Source organism: Plectropomus leopardus, chromosome 12 (genome assembly GCF_026936395.1).
Source record: "Plectropomus leopardus strain MGB_pleo_1.0 chromosome 12, ASM2693639v1, whole genome shotgun sequence".
Classification (NCBI taxonomy): Eukaryota; Metazoa; Chordata; class Actinopteri; order Perciformes; family Serranidae; genus Plectropomus; species Plectropomus leopardus.
Window position 1 is genome coordinate 18,237,721 of NC_142187.1, and position 23,113 is coordinate 18,260,833.

A 23,113-nucleotide genomic window follows, 5' to 3' on the forward strand; every position below is an offset into this window, starting at 1 on the left:
TGCTGCGTGACAATCAGTGAAATTACATATACATATTGAAAAGAGAAGCCTTCGAGTAGTCTTGCTCGCTAGCAACAACATGGCCGTGTCTGCTCAAGGCTGAGCTTGAAGGTCGATAAATTGTCTGCTCTGTCGTCTCCATTGTAGGAACCAAACTGGATTTTTTACGAAGCCAGTGTATTTTCTGACTTTTTTTTTTTTTTTTACTCTGCTTTGTAAAGGCAGCTTGATAATAATGGCTGTTGGCAGAGTGTAACATTAACTTCAGTTATGTGATGTTGTGGAAAAAGGCAGTTTTGTCTCGAATAGTTTATTTTTCTGCTCCAACAAGAAACCTTATTAGGGAGGCTCAGAGTGAGGTGTCAAAGTGAGAGGCTTTGTTCTGAATGAGACAAAGCTATAGTGTAACTGTAAACAATCAAAACAACGTTTCTTTAACAAAATATATTCGCATTTGACAGAAAGCCTGTGAATGTTAGTGAAATGAGAACAGTTTTCCAGTTTTAAATGAATCTGCACCTGGCTGAGCAGTGTCTGGTCACAGTGGGGTTTAACTCCTCAGCAGGAAAATGTGATGGACAAACCTTCAAGGACTTTATATCTCTGAGCAGGTAAGATTTTTATAATTTGAAAGGAAAGATTCAATCATTACCAAATTCAATGTGACATTTTATTTTAAAGAGATTGAGAATGACTCCGGGGATGGTTGTGTCAGACTGAATAATGGAGCAAGCTAAATGCTAATTCATTATGAGCGTTAGGCGAGAGATACCAGGTGACCTTAAAACTCTCCTTTCAGACCCGAGCAGGCGAGAGAGAGATGAAGAGTTACAGAGGCAGACAGACAGACGGCAACAGTGAGTGGGAGAATGAACAACAGAATTTGAAAGCGCGGGGGTCACGTCCGAGAAAATGCAGCCAGGAAAGTAAATTAAAATAAGCGAAATGGAAAGTGAAAGGGCAGAATGAGGGAAAGTGTGTGAGAGAATCATTTATCGTGAGGGAGGGAGTGGAAGAAAGGAGAGGAAGAGGATGTGTGGAAGAAGGTCAGGAGGTCGTAATAGAGCGATGAGACTGTGGAGTTGTAGGATCCACCTGCTGGTTATTTGCCCTGAGACAGGAGCCCACTTGTTCATTATTGACTGGGATCATGCCCTTTATAACACACTGTACATGTGCAACAACACCAGCGGCCAGCGTCTTAAAGGAATTCTTCACCCCCAACATGACCTTTTGTATATCAATTACTCACCCTATGTTACATTGAATTTTTGAAGAAAACTTTTCCTGCATGCCTCTGGTGAGCGATGAATCCAACATCGGAGAGGTCATAGGGGGCCGTGTTTAACAACAGCAAAACAATATCATGTCTTGTGTAAATAGTTTGACTGTATTACTGTATACGGATGTGGAGATGTATTTTTTTGTGTTTATTTGTGGATGTATCTTTGGGGATTTATTTCTGATACTCTGCCCCTTTGACTTTGCCTGACATACTTCTCTGGTATTTTGTGATTTACAGAAGTTTTTTGTGGGTGTGGGTGTGGTTGAGGATGCATTTCTTGTCTTTTTAGTGTTCGATTTCTTCTTTTAAAAAAAAAGGCCTCCTGTGGAAAGGTGTTACAAATAAGCATTTTGCTACAAACACTTAACACATAGCATCTGGTTCTTGTGCGTAACTGTGCATTTCTAATGAGACTGTGATGTTCATATCAAATAAACTCTAACTAACTAACTGACTAACCAACAAACAACAAAAATATATCCAAACATCTGTTGAAAAACTCTCACACAACTCGTGCAGTAATCAAGGCTAATTTAGCCAGTCGTGTGCTCAGTACTTCCCAAACAGAGGCCCTTGCTGACAGAGAACTAAATGTAAAGTGAAACTTATCTATGCTCTCTTTAAAGCCGGACTCCATTGACAAAAACAGTAATTTTACTTTGCTGAACACAGAAGCTGCTGGTCTAGCATTGCCTCGATCAGTCAGTTTGCTTATGTCATCTTGTGACTTTAATGTTATAAAAGGTTAGTTTGGATTCATCAAAGTGAAATAATAACGTAAAATATCTACTGAGCGAGGATATGGTAGACCAGCAGCCTCTGTGTTCAGCAAAGTAAAATTACTGTTTTTGTTAATGGAGTCTGGCTTTAAAGACTCAATTTCGGTACAGTTTTAAATGTGAGATTTTAGCGAAACATAGATGAGTTTGGGAAGGATTGACCATACGGCTGGACAAAGGATGCTTGGAATATTCAATAATTAGAGTTTGTAACGGTGTTTTTATGTTGTTTCACTGTTGCATGGACCCTATGACTTTGGTACATAATGAATTTCAACCCTTTTTGGGCTTCTTCGTTCACCATGGAGGCATGCAAGCAAAAACAACAACACAAATTCAACATAACACAGGGTGAGTAATTGATATACAAATGATCATTTGGGGTGTGAAGCATTCATTTAAAAGCTTTAATGACCTCTGTGGACACACTCATGATGCTGTGCTGAATAAAACTGGAAACAAGACCATTAAATTCAGTTTTGTGAACGACCTCTGATGCAACCACGAGGCGCTGTACTGTAATTCCAGTTTAATGAATACTGGTGTTTTATTGTGTCTGGCTATGTGTGTGTTTGTGTGTATTGCCATGGAGGTTGTGTGTGTGTGTGTGTGTGTGTGTATGTGTTTGCCAGTAGATTGCTGTGGGCGTTGTGTCCTTGTCCACGCACACACCTCACTCACCATCCAGCAATCTAATAGCAGCAATCCTCCACACTGGACATCCTTTTAAGACCCTTGGTGCATTTCTCAAGGTCAACCAGCGTCCTCACACTCACACACACACACACACACACACACACACAGACACACACATCTGAACACGCACTTGTACACACACGGAGATCAAAAGCCCCCTTCAACACGCCCACACACCCACGGTCACCTTTCCAATCAAATCTCCCCACACAGCCCACCAGCTCTTTCTCTCCTCCAGCAGAAACATCACACTCCCATTTTTCTCCCTCAAGCCATAACCTTCTGTGTTTTAGGAACTCCCATGGTTCCTGAACTCCTCACTCTGCTGAGGCGTTTAAGCCTTAGGGGGAAATTTTGATTTCACACAACCTGTGTCTTATTTTCATAGCTTTGACTGTGATTCCGATCAGTTATAATAAAACTGTACTCACCAATTTCACATTGCTTAGAAGAAGTTAGACGAGGCAGTACCCGGAGCGCTCGCAGGATCACACAGGTTTTGAATAGAATTAACAATGTGGAAATGTTTGCGCTCTCTCGTTTGGTAGCAGGCTTTGCTGCTGTAGGTTTTAAACAAACTCCCACGTTAGAAAAACATATTTGTAAGAAAAACAGAAGGCGAACTGTGAGACTTTAGCCCAAACTGTCTGGACTTCATGGTTCAATCTTAACCTAGTGGACCTATCTGATGAGTCATATGTTACATATACTGTCAATCATAAATGTCCTCGACCTGTCTGTGACACTGGTTGCTGATTCTATAGACTGTACAAACAATAAAACAACTCAGAGCTGTGCATGCTCACTGCCACTCCACCGTCTCATCCTCTGATCGCATTTATCTGTCTGTGAATTTCGAATCGAATCAATTCCTGGCCCCATAAGACTTAAATATAACATTTACATATCACCATATTAACTTGTTAGTTGCTTAATTACAAATCCAGCAGATATGAATAAGGCTGCAACGGTATGAGATCTTTGTGATAACCGTCTCAGAAAACATCTCGTTATACAGTTTTAGACAATTATTGTCGTTATAATTATTCATTTATTCAAAAGCCTGTCCCAGCTGACACTGGGTGAGAGGTGGGGTACACCCTGGTCCCCAGACCGTAGCAAGGCTGACGCAGAGAGACAGCCACCCATTTACACTCCACACCCATTAACCTGCATGTCTTTGGACTGTAGGAGGACGCTGAAGAACCTGAAGAAACCCATGCTGACACAGGGAGAACATGCAAACTCCACACAGAAGGGCACCCGACCCCAAGGTCCGAACCCTGCCCAAACCCACAGACCCTCACAGCAAGAGGCACCACTGTGCCACCCAATTATTATTATCTGTTATCGAACAAATACTTTATAACTCAAACCATTTCCTTAAAATGGAAGTATGTGTGAAGAGTCTGAAACACATTCAAGGTTGCATTTCTTTCCATTACTGTAGATAAGCAAATGTACACATTATGATAAGTGTCAATTTTCATTCACCATATACGGCAGTATATGGCTTTAAAGCACACCGCTGCAATCCTAACTATGAAGCAACATTATTCATTGTCGGGAGTTGTGTTTCGGGCCACATGACATATGCAAATCCAATCCCTTAAGCTCTGCTGGCCTCCACCAACTCCTGAGAAAAAGATTTGTCACTTCAGCTGCTAAATGCTCCACTATGTTCAACAGCTTGTCGTTAATTGTGTTTGTCTGCTGTTTGGTGCTGAACAGTTAATGTAGAGTCTTTTTTTTTAAAGCTTTTCTACTGGAAACAGCCAAAACCAGATCAATACGAGCAGTGAAACTGAACCAAAACATTATCATTGCAGACTGTAAAACCAAGCAGAAGACACTGCTGAAGGACACAAGTGGAAACACGCTCTGACAAGTGTTTCTGCAGGTTTGACCTCCTCCGACTTCTTCCTCTTATCCAAGCACCTTGACGGCGTACATTCACACTTCACAAGAGATAGCTCAGAGTTCACATGACACGGATTAAGTTCACAGTTTGATTTAAAAAAATAAATAAATAAAATAAAAATCTTGTGATCCTCACTCACTGACAGATATTTCCTAAGAATGGTTTGATGCTTTAACTTAATGTGTCAGTTTGCATAAGTGTGAAACTTTTCTGCTGGAAACGGTACTGATTGTGTGCTTATTTGCAGCTTTACCAAACACCTTCTCATCCTCGTCAAATACTGCTGCTTTGTCAGTGGACCTTCAAGTCCAAACATGAGTCACTAAGTGTCCTCCTGCATCTATTGTTGATTTTCTTGGACGGCACGTCAATTTACCCTTGTTACTTGTTTTGTACCTTTTCAAATTACACTGCTGTTTTCACAAGATGTGTACAGTCTGTGCTCACTACATGCATACAGTCTTTTTCAAAATACTGCTGCTTATAGCGCATCACACCAGCACGAAAGGTTTGTCTTTGTGTCGGTGTCTGACACTGACATCTCGAGTTGTGAGTGAAAACGGGCTGTTTTACCATCAAATTAAGATAATTTGGTTACTGGCTGGTTTGCAACCTGTGTGATTGTCTGACCCCTTACGTTACTGTAACACGTACAAGTACATTATCCTAACTGACAGGGCTGATGGCCAAAACTACAAAAAAATGGCCCAACTTGTACTAAACCAGAATGTTCCTTTCGAGCAAAAGGTTTTTATAAATAAATCAAACCCCCTCTGCTTCCTGTGGCGATCCCCCTCTCTCTCTGTCTTTCTTCACCATCTTTCCCTGGGGGGTGGCTAAAATCACTTCGTCGCTGCGTCCATTCACAGGAAGATGACATCAGCAATCATCACCTGTCAACGCCGAGGCCAAACATCTTCACCCACATTCTCCTGTTTTTCACTGTCTGAACTCTTTCTCTCCCTTTGACTCCTCACCTTATTCCATTAACGCGTCAATCTTGTTTTAACGTCACTATTCCCCATCTCCTTCTTTCTGTTAATTATGTCCTCTTATCCTTCTCATCAGTGATTCAACAATGCCTTATTTCCATCTCCATTCTGTCTTTTCACACAATTTTACAAGCTTGGCAGCAGAAAGGACAGTGAAACTATCCCTCAGGTAGCTGTCACAATGCTGCGCTAAAAGGGTTATACTGGTGTGTGGGCATGTGTGGCTGCTTTGATGTAAATATGAGCTTTTATGTGTGATTTGTACAGTTGAAGTAAAGAGGTTATAAAGTGAGGAAGACAGAGAAAAGGGAGCAGAGAAAGCTTGAAAGACCAGGGTTTGGATACATTAAGGAGTAGGATAATCAGTGGGGAAGATAAGCTGTGATTGGAGGGGTTTGAGCTCTCTGGTAACTCTTTCCTCTCTCAGACGCTAACGGCAAGTTCGCCCATATGCTGGGAGCGATGTACCCGCCAGCTCTGTCTGCCTGGGTGAGTTTTCTTATTTTTTTTTTTTTTTGTTTTCAGGAAGACGAGACTGCGAGCAGCGATAAAGTTAGAAACCCAAACAAGTTAATGAGGAGCAGGAAATAATGAGCTGATTGCATGATTAGAGGCATAATTCTTCCACACACTTAAAGTCCCCACAGCTATTTCCTACTTACATATCATTTCTGGATCTATGAGAGCAGCAACAACATGAAGTGGCTGTTGTGCTTGGGTGTCACTGGGGTTTTTTTCTCAGGTTGGGGCAAAGAAAGCGGCCATGAAATCACCACCCATCTTTCACTTTGATTGTCGAAAAGGCGGACAGGACACTAACCAGGCATGCTGTCCGCAGGGGCAGAGTCAGGTAAAGGTAATAGCTTAGCAAGAGAATGAAACAGAAGATAGGATCAGGAGGAAAGGGAGAGAGGTGACAGCCTATAATTGGAAACAGAGAAAGGAGGAAGATGGTGGAAGAGGAGGAAGAGAGAGGGGGGGTTAAATGGAGAGACAGAGGAGCGGCTGGCTGATACACCTCATGCAAACCTGCTGTCATAAGCCATATGCACTCTGCCACAACGTGACATAACACATGGCCATGCATGTCATGTTACGGCACATGGCCTCCTGCAGCGAAGCAGAGCTATACATGTCACCAACCAGAGTGCACAAACAAGTCCTCGCTTTTTTTTCCCACGGCCACACAAGTTACACCATTTAGACTTTTATTTTTGTGCTCGATTTATGACTGCAAATAACTTCATGTAATGAGCAATGTTCCAGCCCTGAAAACAAGTGTTTAGAGTGATTGTTCAGGCGACGTGAAACATGGCAACACTCCACCAGTGGAGGTTTATTTACATGCATCACTCTGACAGCTTACGAAACCCATTATGAAATGCCTCCAGTGCTATACAATAATGTAATAACAGGATGTGGATGGTAAAGCATGACCACGCACACACACACATAATCTCTCCTCCTCATCCTCTTTCTTTTGCTGCAAGTATCTGAGGGCAAGTAGGGAGACTTGTCAGGGTGGGTAGTCGTCAACCCCGAAGATCTGCAAACACGCACTGTTGCGTTTCAAGTGTTTCCCTGCTCTATTGGTTAAAACGAAGCCACCGTTGAGGATAAACGCTCGTGTGTGTGTAGTGTTAAGTGGACATACCCAGGACTGAAGCGTGCTCCCTGATGCCTCCTCATCTGTCCAGCTGTGTGCGTATGTGAATCTATTTTCCTCTCCTCTTGGCCCACAAGTTGCCGACACCGCTCCACACGTGCCAGCTCAGTCTGTCTCACTCTCAGAGCCTGGCATCAGCAGCTGCACCGAGCCCGCCACTCATCCCCCGTTTCTCTCCTGCGCCCTCCCTCCCTCCCGCCGGCAAGCTCGTTTGTGTACACACCTCCTTTCACTCCTTGTTGGTTATTGTCCCAAAAATATGATCCAGGTGCTCACAGGAGGGGAGGGGGGGCTCATGTGAGATTGTCCTCTCCGTCAGACAGAGCTCCTCAGCGGGTCAGGGCGCCCTCCATCTCCCCCGATGTGGACGTGGGATTATGAGAGAGGAGAGGGAGGATGGGGAAGGAGCGTGCTGTTGCTGTAGCGGTTGCCTCTGCCTCCTTCAGTGTGAGCGCCTCTCTCTCGCTTAGCATGCTTTTCATCTCTCTCCCTCCCCTCTCTCTCTCCGCTCTCTCACTCTTTATCTCTCACTGCCCCCTCCCTCCCTTTTTTCAGTCACTGTCTATCTGCTGCTGCTACGGCTGTTTGGATTCACAATCCAGTGGGCTGCCGGGCGTGCGGCTTAGGGAGTCTCTCTAAACAGCCAAGCACGGAGAAAACCGAAGACACAGAGAGCGCAGATTTTGTAGGTGGAAATACTGGAGAGAGGAAGATCTTTGCAATGTTGAGCCTAGAAGAGAAGGGAAAAAACATGTTACGATAGTGCTTCACAAAAGACAAAACCAAGAAATGTTAAGGTTGAATAAATATATCTGGAACTCACTCCCACCTGACCTCTGTAACTCAGACTCACTACCACATTTCAAATCCAAACTCAAAACCCATCTGTTTAAACTGGCTTACTCCCTCTGATCACAATTGCATTGTCTAATTTTATATTGTATTTCTATATTTTATTTTGTCTTTTTAATATTGTGTCTGCTTTTATGTTGATGATGTAAGGTGACCTTGAGTGTCAAGAAAGGCGTCTATAAATAAAATGCATTATTATTATTATTATTATTATTATTATTATTATTATTATTATTATTATTATATATGTATAAATTAAACACAATAATGAGCCCAGTTGCCAGAAGAAAATGTTGGCATTGTAAATTTCTTCAAATCAAGGTTGTGTAACATTTGCACGTTTCACATGTATCATATCAGTGTTTCTAAAGCGCTTTTGTATGAGCTGATTTTGTCATCAGGAGGTGGAGAGGATGGTGGATTTCGAGTCACATAAGCCCCTTTTATATTATTCAAGGCAGGAATATCACGGCATTATGCCACCTGGCTGTTCTGTATTTAGGGTACTTTTGCAGAAGGGGGACAGAGTTGTCTAGCTGCCATGGGAGGTAGTAACAGCACCACATATGTGTCTGTATAAAAGGGACAAACATCACACCTGTCACGGTTCTTTTGGTGCTGTGATGCCTGCATGCTATTCAAAATCACTCACAGGAGCAGGCTGATGCTGCCATTGTTTGTTTCTGTGTAAAAATGCAAAGAAAGCATAAAGATGTGACTTAATAGTGGCACTACAGCACGATCTCTGTGTCAAAAGGGTTCCCGAAACCTGAGCTGCAGACCACAAAACCAGATGTGTTTCTGGAGACTTTGCTGTTTCTACAAGTATCTACAGTTATTGCAGCAGCTCTGTCAGGCTTTACCTTGTTAATTTGAGCTAAATAGCAACAGCAACAAGCTCATGATGAAAAAAACATGCTGATGTTTAATGCGTATGTTTACCATCTTAGCCTGTTAGCATGCTAATATTTGCTAATCGGCACTAAACAAAAAACACAGTTAAGACAGATGAGAAAGTCATTAGTTTTCCAAGTAATAGGGCATAAATCAAAATACTGTTTAATTAAAATTTGAGCTGATGATGTCGCTCGACGAAAAGTCAGAAAATCACCATCCTAAGGGAACATTAAGGTGTATTTTTTGGAAAGTCGCGCCTCTCTCTCAAACTCAGAAAACTGTGAAACTAAACACTGCTGATTAATATAAACCATGACTCTGATGCTGTGTCGCCTGCAATGTTTTCTAAAACATATTTCTGCTTACCTTTTCACCGACATCGTTTGTCACGAGCATGGCTGTAATGGGACTTTCGGGTCACGAGCGAGCCCGGCGCGCTACCATATTATTCTCTTTTTTTTTTTTGTTTTCAATCCAACTTTATTGAAAACAGTGAATAGTACAAAGACAAACATCCCTGACAGCAGAGATTGTCAAGAAAACAAGGGACGTAAATAAAATGAGAATCTTCTCATTTTATATGTTTTATTTGTTTTGTTTTGTCGTCTTTGTATGTATTTGTGTTGATTAACTTGTGTATAATAAAGACATTAAAAAACAAAACAAAAAAAATTACTGACTGACTGAAACTGAAGAACAACAAAACAAAACAAAAAACACAAAAACAAACAAAGAAAAACAATCAGACAGCATTTTCAATCATGTAGTGGACAAATGACCAGATACCAATTTATATTAATGTATGGTCAATAAACTTTTCTTTTTTTTACTCATGTTCAAGACACTTCATTAATATTATTTAAAAAATTCTTTTAAACAAGGGGACATTTTTGCAAATTTAGATTTTTTGTGTGACATTAATCTAGCAGGATCATAAGCTTTTTCTGCCATATTGCTGCTGCACTCGTACGGGGTCATGTTTATTGTGATCACCTGAAGAGTCCATTTCAATGCATCCCTCATGTATTTACAAACTTGTAAGTGAAAAGTTTGTGGAAGCTCAGAGTTCACGAGTTGTTGCTTGTTTGCTGACTTTTTCAGAAATAGCGCAGGCCATGGACTCAAATTTTTTTGGATGGTAACTTAATACTTTGGCTTTTTAGTTGTGTAGAGTCTTTTATTGTATGTCTGAGGAAAATGTTGACATTCCCATTGGCCGCATCTTTTTCCTCTGACAAAATGCACTTGCACTACCTGCATTACGTGACTAACTCGCTACCTTGCTAAATCGTTAACCTGAGTGGCAACTAAAAGCCCATCGTGGCATCCATGTTGCTGTTGCCTGGCAGCGGTCCTCTCATGACTTAAGAAGGCTTCGTGTGCACACGGCTTCCCATGTCATAACTGAGTTTAGGAGCTCCATTTAAATGCAGCACACTTCGTGTTGTGAAGAACCAAACTCACATTACATCACCCACCAGCAGGAGCGTTTAGTGCTCCATTGCTGTGCAGTGCATTCTGGTAGTTGTAGGTTTTCTACCTCTTGAGCAAAAGTAAATGCCACAGCTCTTTTTCTCCATGTTCTCTGGTCATATAGCACCAGTTTTAATCTTTAATTTGCATCGACAGCTCAATTTTATAAAAAGATCATCTTTCAGCGGTGAAACTCTTCTTAGATCATAAACATCCACTCTAAAATGTACAGGTTACCAATAGAGAAATGCTCAGGCCTTGTGTGAAATCCTTCTGCAGTAATCTGAGCCAAACGGCACCAAACTGTTCCTGATGTATTATTATAAGTATAACATACAAAAGGGGATTTAGGCTCCAAAAATTACTCTTTGGGAATGTCATTCCTCCAGTGGGTTTGCTCTGTCTAATCATTTCCCCTTTTTAGCCTGAAGCATGCAGAGAGACGCAGCGAACGAGAGAGAGAGGGAGAGAAAATAGACATTTTTTATTGTTCGGTCCTGTTGCCTTGTCAGGGTAAATCAGATCACAAGGTACTGAGGTTCAAACACACACGCACACACAAAGAAACACACACGGAGAAACACACTCTTCTAGCCTGACTGACTGCCCCTGAGGTCAGTTAACAGCTCATCACAGGAAGGGAGAAGTCTGGCCTGCGACCCTGAGGCCAAGGGTCGGGCACGTCATGATGCATGGTGGAGGCCAAGTCCACAGACACCCACCACTCCAACCTCTGAGCCAGTCTCACCCACACACACATAAAGGTAATATATCACGTGCTGCAACCTCACATTAGGCGATCACTTCTCAAAATGTATCTTCTCAACATCTACTCACATAGCTTTTAATTTCAGCTTCTGAGACATCCGCCCTTGAAATGTTCTCTCCTGCTTTAAAATTGATCAATACAAATACTTTCTCTCCTCTCCCGCAGCTTCAGTGTGCTGCAAACACTCATATCACTGCCAAAATATATTGAAATGCACCAGTGTCATCATCTCATTTCTCACAGCATCCTACCAGTAAAATTAGAGACCGCTAAGTTTTATGGGTGTCCCAGTAATTGAGCCAGTAGCAACTCTGAAACTGCCATCATTCATTTTATTATTTGCACCTGTGCTTTTCCTGCTGTGACTTGTCAAAATGTCCCTTGAAAAAAAGTCCAGGAATGTGACTCAGAAAGTTTCAACTTCTAAAGAAAAATCAGACTCAGTTACAGAATAAACACCAATATTTTCTTGGGTAAACTCATATTAATTTAGCAATTTGCTTTTGTTTAAAGGAAGTACAATAACAGGCCAATGAGTGACACAAAACTGCTCTCCTGACCAGTGTGGGCAAGTTGTACCAGAATTTTCATTACTTAAATTTAAACAGTTTCTCTGTCACAGGCAATTTTGGAATAAAATAATGAGAGTTTTGCTTGAGTTGAAGCACGCTCCTGTGATATGGATTGTTTGTTGTAAGATGGTCATTAACTCTGAGCTGTCAATGACAATTTTCCATTAATATCAAAAATATGTATTTTTTGTCTTACTCCTATTTGGTGCTCAAAGCTGAAAAAAAACCCCACAAACATTTGAAAAACAACAGCAATGTCTTTTTTTCCCTAGAAATCGTGACCAGGTTATTCAAGATAATGCACAGGCCTTTGTGAGAGCAGTTTCATGTAGGAACTATTCTCTTTCTATTTTCTCTTCATGCAGAAGGATACGTGCATCTACTTGGTGTAGTCCATGAATAGATGCATGCTTCCTTCTGTGCAGTAATACACTGTAATATGCTGGATGTAATTTAGCTGAATAAAAATAGTCCCTACACTGGGGATTATCTTGAATGACCGGGTCATGATTTCTTGAAAGAGACGTTGCTGTTAAGTTTTTAAAAGGTATTTTTTTTGGCACTTGGAGTGCTGTCTAGCTCCATTATATTGGAGAGACATCTCTAACACTCTGCAACTCACACCAAAACAATCTACTGCAGACTGATCAATAGCACCGCAGGTAATCGGGAAAATATCTGTTTTTGATGTTTCGGGTGAAGTGATCCTCTCAGTAAGTCTTTTTCTCATCTTAAAGATCTGATTACATTTTTAACATATTTAATAATATTGTAGGTTTTTGGCCTTATGCAAATACTGAAGTGCAATGAATTGAAGATTGTCAACAACCAATAGCTGTGCTCTCTCCAGCACTAAACAGGAAGCAGCAAACCTGGCAGACATTAAACATGAAGGGGACTCTAGGGAGTAGCAAGAACGGTTCTCTTGGACTGTTGACAAGGAGGAGAAACTGGTGGTCTTTTTAAGCGTGTCCTCCCATTTGTACCACGATAGAGTGGAGAGGTAAAAAAAAGTGTACAGAAATTGTTACCGCCCTGTCTTTGGAAAGACTTAAAAGACTAAAGTCTGACACCCTCACACATCTTAAGACAATGTGTCATAACCACTATCTTTAGATGTTAGAGGGTGTCAGGCTATAGTCTTTGAAAAGTCTTTTCAAAGTCTTCTCAGGCATAGTCTTACTTTTAACATGAAGTCAGTTTCACATTATTACAGCAGAAGTAATTTGTAATTTGTTTGATCCGTTTGCTTCCTGTTACCCAGACCAACTGTGCATCTAAATAAAATCTCATCCACATGTTGTGTATTCTGTGTTTAACACGTCTAGAAAAAGAAAATTAGATAGCGTGACTGAACAAGCAGTCAGTCTACAGTTTGTTCAGTGTGACTGAACACAGCACCCCTGAAGACTTTAGTATAAGCCTTCCATTGGTTAATGCTAACATTTTAACTGAGGAGACACAACATGTAAATAAGAAGACTTTGGACTTACTAGAAGACGTATTCGTACTCTTTGGGCAAAGGCTTGCTTCCTCTTCAGAGCTCCGGCTGCTGCACCACACTAATGAGTCAGGGCCTGGTCTGTCCCCTGACGGCATCCAACCATCCTGATAAGACAGAAAACAAGCAAACCATCAAAAGTGGGTCAGATTGTTAAAAGTTGTGGAGAGTTCGCTGTAAATTACTGAATTTGAAATTGTAATTCCTTACACTCCTAACTGTCTAATACTGCTCCAGACCAAGGATCCAGTTGTTTATAGTTGTGTTTCTGCTGATAAAGTTTGATGTTACATTGTATTTTACCACTAGGATCAGTTTTGCCTCTCTGCCTCACACTGAGAAACAGACTGAAGTGGGACGACACAATCAGATTCCTGTCAATTAGAGGTGTTTTAGCTTCGGATGAATCCACTGCAGCGCTTTGACCGAGTCGGATTAGGGTCACTCTTATCTGATGACAGTGAAACTATTGTGCTTTAAATAAGCAGTGCACATTGAGCAGACTTGCTGGTGGATGCTGCATGTTTGTTCAACACGTGAAGAAGTTCTGAAACTTTTAACCTTCTCATCTGCAGATTTATTTTAATAAATCAGATGTTTACGGTTTTATGTGTTCTTCATAAATGAATGACATCATGTGAAAGCCTGGAGCATAATTTGCTGCAATATTTGTCAGCAAAGCCATTTGGTTATGTTTTGGATTTATTTTTACATTATTGATGGTGTACCATCTGACTGAAACACCAGAGGAGCAGGTGGTGTTTTTCCACTGCTGTGTTCCTAATGAGCAACCTTTCTGCTGTACAACTGATTGGATGGAGTATTGACAACAAACAAATTAATTGATGAGCGACGGTGAACTACAGGTATGAACAAGAAAAGTGCACTCAGCAGGGTGCAGATCTCCGCCAGGGGGCCACCTGAGCTGATCGTGGCCTCTTAATACAATTCCTCTAGCAGACGTGGCACAGCACGTCTCAGAAGCTTCCCAGTAGCTAATGAAAAGTGTCTTTTCTATTTTTTGACAAAGCTGCAACATGTTGCATCGAGCAGATCTGTCTTCTGCGGACAGAAGATGTACGTGAAATAAAGTTGGAACATAATTATGATGGCACACATATTTGTAATAACTAAAACACAGTCGTTCATAATTGGACTGCAACGGTATTCATTTTGTTTGAAGGCCACACACCATTAAAAAAATACAAATAAATGGAACACTTTAAAACCAATTAGCACTCTTTACTAATTATGGTAGAGGCACATGATCAGATAGTTTTATGAACATTAAATATGTTTTTCACCCACAACTGCAGAAACAGGCGACAGAAAGACATTTTTTCTGTAACCACTCCTACTTCAAGGTCATGAAGTAATTTCCACCTCCACTGACAATTCTGGTTTTTGTTTGTGGCATTCACCTTGAAAGATGGCAAAAATATCCTTGTGGGTGCGCAGTGACTGCATACACAAAATGTCTTCACAGTGGGTGCAAAGCAGGAAGATTATGGCTGCAAATGTATGTAAGAATTTGATACCAGCGTGGGTCTTACACAGCAACCAAGTGACAGCCTCCTTTCTCGGAGCCCCACTTTTGGGAGGACTTTCATTTGCACTGACATTTAGGACAGAATAGGATGACATTTGAGTTGTGAGTGTATGTGGGACGTGGGTCGGACATAAATGTATCAGATGGCTGGGATGGAATATAACAGGAGCCAACTGGTACAGATCATAACTGTTTAAGAGATGAATTTCAGGAAAGTATATGTGCGATAAATGGAGCTACTGAGTCTATTTTTCATTATCATCAAAGCGAAGTTTTAATTTCAGTTGTGGGAATGATTCATGCTCACTTACCTTTCCTTGTCACCATATGCTAAAGTACCTCAAAATATGCAAATCAATTCCATAATGAGAGCTTCTCCGCGATGAAAGAGGAAATTTGATTTAAACATGCATACATTATGGATGCCTTTTTTGTTCTAGTGTACACGCTTCCTATCAGCAGCTTCGTCATGAAACTAATCACAGTCTCGTTCATTACTGTTGCATTTGACGACTTCTCAGCCTGTTCAACAGGCAGACAGTCAAGTGCCAAGTGGTGTTACATCTCTGACTGTGGTCACAAAAATACCGCACACTTCTCATATTACCTGAGCTATTTCCCATCAAGTAACTCTATACTGAGGATGTGGTGCTCTGATTTTCTAAAACATAACGTTGTTATGTATTCAAAATATATACATGTAGTACTCAAAGTTTGCTCAAAATTTTGTAATTAATTTCATCCTGAAAAGTCTTAAAGTACAAACTTGGGTTCTTCTAGTCAGTGAAGAGTTGTTAGTTGCTATAATGTCTTCTGTTTAAACTGTTAAAAGATCCCTTTCTATCACACTCATAGACGTAGGAAAGCTAAGTAAATGTAATTAAGATTTTAGAATACATATGGTTAGCGGATTTTTGAACAATTCTTTAAAACTGAATAACTATAAAATATATCATATTTATCAGATTTTAGTTACATACTGAAACTGGTGCTGTGTTGTGACTTCAGCATTTATGTATTTTTTTGTGTTTCAAATATTTGCATTACTTTGTGCCATGTATGTAAATACGTAATTGTGTTTTGTAATGCGTTTGTGTTGTAGTTATTTACAGTGGTTATGTGTTTTCTAAATTTGACTCATGTTGTCAAAGTGGTGAAGTCAAACTCCTCTATTTGCCTGAGTTTAGGTTATAGCCTCATATTGCTTCAGCTGCACAAGGACTACAGATTCTGTCCAGCATCTCTAACACCGTAGCTGTTCTAGGAGGGGATCTCTGCACAGAGAATTGGATCAATAATTACAGCGACCCATAACTCTTTTAAAGTGCGTACGGCATGTGCAACCCAATCGGCAGAAAAAAATGTTGGAATTGTATGCCTCTGCAAACCACGAATATGTTACATTTGCACGTTACTGGTGAATTAATTGAAACTTACCGTTTCCACAGTGCTGTGGATAATACTGGTTAGGTTTAGGCACAAAAACAACTTTGTTATGGTTAAGAAAAGATCCGGTTTTGGGGGCATACTCCCTGCTTAAAATGCAGCAACTGGTAGCTACAAAATGCCCTTGTTTGGTGCCTAAAAAGCTACTGGTAACAAGCTACAGGTTACAAAATTACAGCTGGTTTTGTTGTATGTTGGTCTCAAACAGTTCAGCTCACATACACTTTGGAAATGTTGATATGATACGTATGAAACATGCAAATTTAATGTATGTGATACCAACATTTCCTCTGGCAACTTGGTTATTAAGGTAGACCTCTTAATACCTATTTATCCTGCAACATTGCTAAAATCCCAAATAAAATTCAATTTTTCCAAACCACCAGGAGACCTTATATTTACTCAGGTATATAAGCAAGTCAAATCACTTGAAAACAAAGTATCCTAAGTAGTATTTAAATACAGAGAAAATCAGAAAAGTATATCTAGACTTTGATACTGCAGAGCCTTTCGACACAGCGCCTCTGTTTGTATAATGTTCTGAATTAAATTTGAACTTTTCCTTTTCAAATTGATACTTGTGTATCATATGTTCCTGTCACTCTCCTCGAGAATGCCGTCAGTGAGGTCTGATAAATGTAGCATTAATTGAGACTTGTGTTTATTGGTGCTTGATTGGGAAAAGTCTCTGTTTGTGCGGCTCAGACAGAAACACTTTATCTGTGCCTGACAATAATGAACTGACTGCCCTGCAGCTCAGCTGGTGGTCTCAGATAGAGCAGCTTATTCACCACTCTCTCTACCTGAGCCGGCCATGACATGTCAGGTAATAACTTTGTTTTCAGTCCGCAGCCCCAAACAAAATGGATTTACCAAAAAAAGAAAAAAAAGGAAAAAGAAAGGACTTATTGTCTTCTCTTGTTCACCTTGTCCCTCTCTGCTCTTTTTCTTTCTCTGCTCGCTGCTTCTGTTTGGCTCAGAGAGGAAGATCACTGATGACACATTCATTAGTAATGATATTAGGGAAGAGAGGAGTAGCAGTTAGCTGTAATGCTAACTATGTTGGCAATGCAACACTGTTATCTCTTCCTCCGCGCGTGCGTGAGTGTGTTGGTGTTACGGAGAGTCTTATCAGTGGAAACAGACCTGGACGTGAGCAGGGTGGTGAGCAGGAGGAGGATGTGAAGGGAGAGGGGGTGTGGAGGTAGAAAAGCAACAGTGAAATTGAAGGATAAGAAAAGAAATGAGGGACTGGAAGCAGGTAGAGACGTGGAGATGGAGGATAGACACATGGAGGATATCAAAGACGGATAATGCGTTGTGAACGAGAAGAACGTGAGATAAAAGACAAAAAAGGAGGAGAGTGGGAGGGAAAACAGGGAACAAATGGGACAATAGAAGTTGGGTGAGGGAGAAGATGCTGAAAAGGTGATAAAGAAGACTCGGCAGGTGAGGGGAGACAGCCTCTGAAATTAAGTTTTTGATGGACTGATGGTGCCTCGAGGGCGGGCAGATGCCGCTGATCTCTAACTTTTGGCTTAGAGTATTGCGATGCTGGTTCAGATTTGGCCCAGAGACTGAAATTTACATCATGTATTAACATGCAGGACCTTCCAACAAACGGTTTGTATGTTATTCTATGAAAATGCACACGCAACAGTTCATATGATATCCTACAAATTAGCACCCCACGAATGACATTACGTCCTTAACGTGCCAGCACATTGGTCACATGATCGCAACCTTTCAAAATTGAGCATGTTACTTTTTGTAGGAAAACAGTTCATTAGAACAGCCTGAACCGTCACACGGTGGTTTTATGCTGACCTTCAGCGCAGGCAGGTTTGTGGATTCACTGCTGTGCGACGGTTATTTCTTTCCTTTACCTCCACAGCAACTGCTATGCAGTAACGAGCAGTAAAAACTCTCTGGATTGGATGTAAATCTTCAGCATGGCACAGATGCACAGTGTGTTTTTTTCAGTGATACCATCAGAGAGAAAAGGGCATCATCAGCGTTTTGCCCTTTAAACGCTCTGCAGCTATGCAGCGCCCTGAAGACACTTCAGACACACATGGCCTCGCTCAGAAGTCAGAACAGAAAGTCCACACAAAAGTTTGGACATAAAAAGACAGGTGAGGAGAGGGGGAGATGAAAAGGAGTGTCAAAAAATGTAAAAAGTGAGAGGGTCAGAGCTAAGAGGGAGGGGATGTTTTAGAGGAGATTGATATAAAAGTAGAAGAAGAGATTAAGAATAATCATATCTGGAAGGGAAAGGCCGATAGAGTGTGTGCCTCACAGAGATAGCTGGAGATAGAAAAATGATAGAGACGGAGGGAGAGATCGTGTTTGTGTGTGAAAATGGAAACAACCCTGCAAGGTGGAGAGAGATGGAGTGAGTGTGGGAATTAAGAGATATGGAGATATGACAGGAGAGGCCTTGCAAAAATCAATACAGCTATGACTGGAGAGAGATAAAGTGGATTGAGGGAGAAGTGGGGCAGGGGAGGAGGGTGACAATCCAGCTGAAAGAAGGGTAAAGGAGGCAGGGGGAAGGGGCGAGAGAAGGAAGGAGAGGGTGACAAGGAGAAAAAGAGAGAGAGGAGAGGGTGTGATGAATATAAGAGAGCGCAAGATGATGTGAGAGGAGCTGTTGTTTGTCCTCAGGCTGCTCTCTTCGAGGAAGGACAAGGATGTGGGGGTGGTTAGCAACATTTACTGACACAAACTGTGAGCGTGTGTGTGTGTGTGTGTGTTCATTTTTCACAGCAACCAGCCACCAATAACATTATATAAGAATGATCAAAACAGAAGAAACCATGGCAACTGTAAGCCAACAGCCACTATCTTCACACTCATAGAGTGAACACACAATATTAGGTGTGACAGTGCAATTACAGATGCTAAATATCTTTTCAGATATCAAAAATATGTCTTTAATAATCCACGCCTGATGTTTTTTTTTTTTTTTCAACCATGTGGAGAGAGGAGCTCGCAGCCTAACAGGGAAGAGATGTTTTTGTTATCGTGCCACTGCAGACCGCAGGGCTCTTAGTCAGAAAATTCCTGACGGGAGCCCAGACAGTGACGGGCATAGCTTCTGGGAGATGAGCATATTTCAGGCCTGAAACAGAGGCATGATGGACAGAAGATCAGGGCATCTGGGTCACCGGCCCAAATGACTCCCTCGCTTCCAAAAACTCAGGCACGAGCCTCCAACGGCTGTCTGGATCCCCGGCTTAGGAGAGGATGAGGGGGATAAATGAGGTAGCTCCAGAGAATGCCGCTTCACTAGCTACAGCTTAAAAGCTCATTTACATCTGTTTCACCCTCACACAGGGCTAAACTGGGCCCCGGATGGCCTAAATACCAGTTAGCCCACCTGTCTTTACTCTTCTGCCCACAGACCATCGAGCCTGATCGCAGATTGCTTGACCCGAACAGAGTTAGATTCACAGCAGCATGTCTAAAGCTACTGACGGAGACACATACCGACACTGATATTTAACCATTTCTATGGATGCAATCTTTGTGTGATTATTAGGTTTATTTTGTTTTCAGTTAACCCTTTGACACCTGGTCAATTTGGCTTGATCTTTTTCAAAAAACATTGTAAGAAGGCAATGAGCAACTTAGTAAGAAGGGACTCAAAAATGAGCAAGACATTGGTAAAAAGTACAAAAAAAAAAAGAAAATTTGCAAAGTAAACCCCAAAACAGCCAAACAAAGAAAAATAAAAAAGAAGGAACAGACCTCAAAAAAGTGCTAAAAATTATAATTCTGTAAAATTATTTTAAATATATAATTAATGAGATATAAACATAAATGAGATATATAATTTTCTGGATGTTTTTTTCCCCGGCTTAATAATAAATATTTTTCTAAATCTACAAATGTCTTGCAATATGCAAGATATTTCATGAAAAGTTGCGTTGCCTAGTTTTCCCCATGTTTTTGAGAGAAATCAAACCGATTTACTCAGTGTTCAAAGGTTTAAATATGTATGCGTATATGTAACGCGTATGAACACAGCAAAGACATGTCTATCCAGGTTTCAAAGAGTTAAATCCATGGAGTTTCCACCAGTTGAGAGTCTCTGTTTTACTTAACTTGGTGGAGGAGATCAGAACAAATCACTTTTGTCTTAAATGTAAACAAGACTACGAATCTCCAGCCATGAGCTCTGTGAGGCTGTGATGTTATTGAAGTACAGCAGTGCGTCATGCTAAATGCTAACACCAGCATCAATGACTACATGAAAGAAATGGACGTAGTGACTGCGACATCACCCACTTGTTTGTGAACTATCGTTTTGAAGCCTTGAGTTTGTCAGTATAGCAGTTTGGCCATCGCCATCTTGTTTTTTTTGTTGCCACAAATGACTATATTTGGATGAGAGGGCGAAGCCGTGGAGGAGCGAGGGATGAACCTGACAGAGAACAGAAAGACAACAGTGTGGTAGTCATTTGTCACAAGGTAGCAGCTCCCTAAGGCATCCCCTGCTTTAATGTCTTTTCTACTCTAAATGAGACCATCATTTACAAAATGAACATCAAGTGGTACTGAAGAAAACTTTGCAGTGGGTTTCACGCAAAACATGTGATTAAAATGTTACACCTGTCCTGCCGGCTGTCCTGTTCGCACAGACACCATCTCAGCACTGTAACTATAAACGACTGAAAGGCGATTCTGTCCCCTTCTTCTGCAATCTTATATACAGAACGGCGAAGCAGCATGAGATTGTCCTTGGTCTTACTTCTCTTTTAGTTTTGTTAAACTTATTAGGGTTGAACCACTTAAATTCTTATCATTCTTTCTGGTGAGGTCACATAACAGCAGAGGCCTAATCGATTACAACTAAAAACACCTGTGTAGATGCGTGGCTTTAAGGCTGTGTTACTGTTAAGTGGTAAAATGCTCCTGAACTTCTTAGAAAGTAAAGTCAATATCTGTGCTTGTTTGGTCATAATATTCACATTTTTTTAATACTGTATGAAACCTCCAACAGTGAACTACGAAATATTACCACATTATATACCAATATCATTAAAAACATTGTGATATTAGATTTCGCTGCTGTGTTCTCGCCTTATCCTCCTAACAGCCATTAGATGAGAGATGAATGAATGAATAAACTGTGAGATTACTGTCTGAGTCCATGAGGTCGTTTACCTCCAACACAGTGAGAGATTTAGAGGCTCTCTTAGTTTCAGACTTAAAAAAGAAAGGCCTGGCTGCTTCTTGATTTTCATATCGACTCTAATGGTCAGGAGTCCTGCGGGGACCTGTGGGCCGTCTCAATGAAAATAAGGAAATAGCAGCTTGAAAATGGAGTCAGCCAGAAGGTCCGGTGAGGCCTTTTATGCGATAATTAAAACTTTACTATCAAATGTGAAAATCACTAGAGGCCACTGCAGAGAGGAGAGCAGAGGAGTGCTGTCTGATGTGTGTTTAGATTTCATCAGGAGGACACATGTGGAGCAAAAGGAGAATTAATGTGGTGTTCTCCTCAGTTTTCACGACTCAGTTGTCCAGCTTGAGGTACACATTACTTCCCTGACTCTGAAAACGTTGGTGTGCATGGAGTGTGTGTCGGCAGGTCGATGGTGGAATTGTGGCTGACTGCCTGCCTCTTAACATCACCTGCTGATTTAATATCATCAAAAATGTGGCCGGCATAAACAGAAAACAGAAGGCATCCTCCCTGTGAAGCAACAGTTTCTATTCAGGGCCAATAATAGGGCATCTGTCACAGTTGCTCATGCGATATTCCATCACATCGTCCCTCCATATGGGATAAAGGCAAGTTCTGGGTATTTAACCAAGCATTTCATTACAGTATGTTGTCTTTCTATGCTTTTATTGCAACAGAAGTAATGGTGCTGAGGATGTGCAACCACACTCAGTTTACAATGTTTTCACAGACATATTATCCTTCACCTACAGTACACTTGTTTACTCTGTGCAGAGTCACAGGGGCCTGGAGCCTGGCCCGGCTCATATTGGGTGAGGGGTGAGGTACACCTTGAACAGGTTGGTGTCTGTCACAACACATAACAGACGGTTGTTCACACTCACATCCACAGCTACAGGCAAACGCTGTGAGTTTTAGCCATTCTAGTGGCATAGTTACAGATGGCAGATGGCCAGTCAACGTCTTTGTTCCTGACAATAATGGATGGATTTCTAGGCCCACTACAAAATAATTAATAACTAATTAACACGTTCCAACCAGGTGACTCAAAAGACCACAAAGAGATGCAAAAGAACTGCAAAGAGACAAAAAGTAACTGCAAAAACAAGAAAAAACAACCTCAAATGACATAAAATTACCACAAAGAGATTACGAAGATAAAAGAAAAAAAATAAGTAAAAAAAAAATAAGTAAAACAACCACAAAGTGTGTGTGCCTCATATGTTGGATGGGTGATGGGGCCTTTACGTATCTGCTCAGAGGGGCCCATTGTCTTATGATCTGCTCATAACTGAATCAACAAATTGAGATGAAATTGTGTTGACGTTGGCAACCCTTTGACTTTTTGTCTTGCACCATCATCAGGTCCCAATTTTAATATGTCTAATACTTTGATTTATGACCAAACAAACAAAACTAAACATATTCCCATCAACTTCAGCTGTAGGCCTACTTTGTGTTTACTGGTAGCCTGTTAAGCGAATGTTAGCATGCTAACATGGTAAACTAAGATGGCGAACA

At 41.1% G+C, this 23,113-nt stretch overlaps 1 protein-coding gene across 2 annotated transcripts in view; it reads right to left on the reverse strand.

Moving 5' to 3' along the window:
• The window catches only part of lingo3b (leucine rich repeat and Ig domain containing 3b), a 104,512-nt gene that overhangs the window by 44,514 nt on the left and 36,885 nt on the right, over positions 1 to 23,113 (reverse strand). Inside the window, exons 3-4 of one of the 2 annotated variants that reach the window (XM_088085385.1) lie at positions 13,396 to 13,510; positions 7,328 to 8,069 (exon numbers count right to left, since the gene is read on the reverse strand). The gene's annotated coding sequence lies outside the window, so the exon portion shown is untranslated. Of the gene's footprint in view, positions 1 to 7,327; positions 8,070 to 9,454; positions 9,568 to 13,395; positions 13,511 to 23,113 lie in introns of those variants that run through there. The other variant, XM_088085386.1, reaches the window with a different exon arrangement.